Genomic DNA, 4537 nt, shown 5'->3' with positions numbered 1-4537 from the left:
AGCTATGTTCAAACAATAAGTCAAATAAAGTTGTTTCCCTTTAAATGTGAACTACAGCGTCATAGGTTGTTAGTGTCTTTGTGGTGCATGATAAATGATCTGAAGATATTCATGAAGTTAAACGTTTTAATGATTTAAAAAAAAAATTTTTAACTATTGTACGATTTTAAAATAAATATTATTGAGAACGAGATGTGGCATTTCTTCATACAATACCAAAATAAGTTTATAGATAAACTTCGCCACGTTTATTTTTGATAACAATTGTACTATTGATCGCTTACGAGGCACTGGGGTATATAATAGGATAAACGTTATTTAAAGTACGATGCTTTCAAAAAACGTTAACGGTTTATTAATAAGAACCATGAAGAATCATGATAATCGATTTGTTCACCGTGTCATAATTTTGATTTTCTGTTTTCTATCGCCTGACTTGATTTTATATGAGCAACTGGTGTTTCCAGAAAAGCAGATAACATTTATACTTCCGATGCACCTAGGCCATGCCCCCCGTTTTTAGTGGAGTCCGAGTTTCTAATTAACTTCTGGTTCTTAGTACGTGTTATTTTGATGAATATGTCTGTTTCACTTCTGGTCTTTGGATAGCGTTCTTTAATTTTTGCTACAATCGAGGTTCCTGCATTACTCTTCAATAGTTAAATACGCCTTCGCATAAAAATGTTTTTCAAATACCACATTTGGCATTTAACTTTTTATTGTACAACTACATTGTTTATTTGAAATAAACAGCCTCTTTCAAAGGGTCCTTTTTCGGTAAAAAGGTTCAAACACATGTAAAGGGGATTTTAGTGTTGTATTTTAAATAACAAGAATAAAGTTCGCGTCCCATGATTTGCAATATAAAATATTAAGGCCCAATAATTTATCATGTTTTATCACTTTTGTTATTAAAATTTAAATTCTTACGTTTCTATAAAAACAATCATCTATTAAATAATTAAATGTGCCGTTTGGTTGTTTAGTTAAAATTGACAATATTGTTAGTCTGAATTTATAGTATTCCTCTTCGTTTTTAATAGAAATTGTCTTTTTTACGATTCATACTTTTCATGGTAAACAGTTTGTTTCATCAATTAAAACAGACATTAAAATATTAGTTATATGAGAGTATATACAATTAAAAGTTTTACATAGAATACACAGCGACGTGTCCCTTGAATCCCAAGCACAAAAGTTTCCTTTCGGCATTATAATATACTGATTTCGGTTTATCTAACTTGTTGTCAGTAGTAAGCAAAGTATGGAAAGCTGTACCATTATTTAGTGTACGAAAAAGCTTGTGGCAGTTTTTATCTACGATATAAATGTTCTGATCATTGTCAGCAATGACTCCACAAATATTTTTTAACATTCATTTCTGAATGTCCGAATTGTATATCCTGTCTTATCACAGCAACGTACTTCATTCGTCACTTGTTCAACAAGGACAACTCTTTCCTTTATCACGACAACCGAAAGACTGCTATTTGTGTGTTTTTTTCAACTACTCGTAGGGATCTTCCCAACGTATCCAATTCTATCACACCCACTGAGTCCAAGGCAACATATAGATTTTCGTTTTGATATGAAATTCCCCAGCAACTTTGGCTGAAACGCACTTTTCTATCCATCGTATTATTCCGAGCATCATCAATTATTTCTAAGTATTGTTTCATACCATACGTCACAGCAATGAGACCATAGCGCATGGCTACCACATCGAATGGAGCTGCTCTAGTTACCACTTCTTTAATAAATTTCCCTTTAAGGTTATATTCCAAAAGCTTTTTACTTGTAGTAAAGTCAGTAATATATATCTTACCATCATTTGATAAGATACATCTTGTCAATTTAGCATCCTTATGCTTGGTTTTAAAACACCGAAGAAAAGTGGGTTTTATGGTTTCTATTTGAATTTGAGTTCGAGGAACATCGTTTTCATTAATTTTGAGACGGACTGGTACAGTTGTTATTTCCCCAAGCGATTTTACATCCGTGAGGAGGGTGGAAATAAAAGGATTAACCGCCGCTTCTATTTTGTATGTTTTGACTGACTTTATGACATTGTTGACCGACATCCTTTGATTTGTAATATCTTTCATCATGTTGAAACCATAAAAGCCTGCAAGTCAGTGGTATACTTTTTTACCTTGATCAAACACCTTCGTGATTTTGAAAATCATTTTCTAGAGTTTGTAATTGATGGATTGAAATTTCAGTATTTGTTTTACTTCCTGACAAGCTGATCTGAAGTTTCTCGGAAAAGTCTTCTTCTACTCCTCACGAAATTTTCCAAAGGACGCTTTTATAGATTTGTTTTGATTATCAACTTCTAAAGGCCGTGAGGTCTTTAATTTTGAAACGAATGAAAGTTTTAAGTAGGTCAATGAGTGCTACATCAGTTTTCAGACCCCAATGTAGCAAAAACATTGTCTATTATACATGACAAATATGTTGTCGTACCAGCAGACAAAGCCCAAAACAACATTGTTTTTGTCTGCAAAACGTTTTATATCCAATGTTTATTATCAGAGGTAGACGTAGAAAATAATAGCAGTGATAAGACCTATACTGCTACCACTCTCTCCAAAGAAGAGAATGTGGAAAACCATAAATCTGTGTTATCCTCTTTTGGTCTCTCTACCGAGGACGATGATTGTGATTTACCGTCTATGTACTGGATTCCTAAACTTCACAAGTATCCATACAAACAACGTTTCATAGCTGGATCTGCAAAATGTACCACCAAACCACTTTCAAAACTTTTAACTTCTGTACTCACAACTGTCAAAGAGGGTCTGCAGTCCTACCACAACACTTGTTACTCCCGTAGTGGTATTAATTCAATGTGGATCCTGAAAAATTCGAAAGATCTTTTGGCGACAATCAGTTCAAGACTATTATCTGAATATAACAGCATTAAAACCTATGATTTTTCAACACTGTATACTTCTATTCCCCATACTCAATTAAAATCCCGACTTAAAAACATTATACATCGTTGTTTTTCAAAAAAAGATGGTACACCTAGATACAAATATATAGTTCTTGGTAGATATTCCTCATACTTTGTAAGAAATAATTCCATATCGTCTTCCAAATATACAGAGGAAGATCTTTACAAAATGCTGGAATTTTTAGTCGACAACATATTTGTCCAGTGTGGTGGACGTGTTTTGCAACATACGGTCGGTATTCCAATGGGAACAAATTGTGCTCCTTTACTTGCTGACCTATTTCTTCACTCTTATGAGGCTGACTTTATAGCTGATTTGGTCAGAAAGAAAGAATATCGTTTGGCTAGATCCTTCAATCTCAGTGTCTGCTATATAGATGACGTATTATCTTTAAACAATCCTAATTTTTCGGGGATTTGATATATCGCATCTACCCAAAAGAACTTGAGATAAAGGATACTACAGACACTGTGAAGTCAGCCTCATATCTTGACCTACACTTAGAAATCGATGGTAAAGGAAAACTATTGACCAAACTTTACGACAAACGTGATGACTTTTCATTCAGAATTGCCAACTTTCCTTTCATCTGTGGCAACATCCCTTCGGCCCCTGGGTATGGAGTGTTCATATCACAAATCATACATTATGCCAGAGCTTGCCGAAACTACGCAGACTTTTTATATCGTGCTAGAAGTCTAACAAATAGGCTTCTGGAATAGGGTTATGTTGCTACAAGATAGAAGTCATCACTACAGAAGTTTTATGGTCGTCATCATGAACTCGTGGATCGTTATGATGTATCCATCAGCACCATGAAAACTGATTTATTCAACGGGTCATAGTTTGCCTTTCCTCGTTTGTCTACCCCGGACTTGACTTTTTATGAGCAACTCGGCGGGTGTTTCTAGAAAAGCAGAGGACGCTTACCCTACCTGTGCACCTGGTCCATGATCCCAGTTTTTAGTGGAGTCCGAGTTGCTCATTTACTTTTGTTACTTTGTATGTTTGATTTTAGTTACTTTATGTTCTTTGTTGTGTGTGTCTGTTTTCCATGTCTGGTCTTTGTCCCTGGATTACATTCTTTTGATTACCGCTATAACCTTGGTTTCCTTGATTACTCTTTCTACTAATTATTTCGAATATGACTGTAAGTCTTCTATTGTAGTTTCAATCCTCTGTTCTAGATTTTGAAAAGCAGAGGAGGTTTTAACGCCCATTACGAACTTTTCTATTGGTACAACATCGGGACAGTTTTTGTGTTTTTCTTGAATACATGCACGACATAATGGTTTGTCATGTGTTTTGCAAAATACTTTTAATTTCGTAGAGTGTTTTGAACAATTAAGTCAATTTGAACACATTGCAGTTCGATATGATCTTGAATACTGATCACCTTGTGATCTCGGATAATAGGCGTTGTTTGATGAGCTTCAGAACAGTCTTTGCATAATCCTTCAAAGCATTCTGTGGGCCACTTTATAACGTAACGTGTGTCGTCTGAATATTTGCATGGATCACATGGTATTGAAATATTCGTTGCCATATAAAAATTATAATAGACTTATATTTTCAGC

The 4537-nt window shown here is 34.6% G+C and overlaps 1 pseudogene; it reads right to left on the bottom strand.

Moving 5' to 3' along the window:
• Positions 1-979: 979 nt before the first annotated feature.
• On the bottom strand, positions 980-4537 carry LOC148607227 (uncharacterized; annotated as a pseudogene).

The sequence above is a fragment of the Perna viridis genome, chromosome 9 (assembly GCF_037379345.1).
Source record: "Perna viridis isolate PV_CMFRI_1.1 ecotype Kerala chromosome 9, ASM3737934v1, whole genome shotgun sequence".
NCBI classification, from domain to species: Eukaryota; Metazoa; Mollusca; class Bivalvia; order Mytilida; family Mytilidae; genus Perna; species Perna viridis.
The sequence above is the reverse complement of the archived record's forward strand: the minus strand, read 5'-3'. Positions and strand labels throughout refer to the sequence as shown.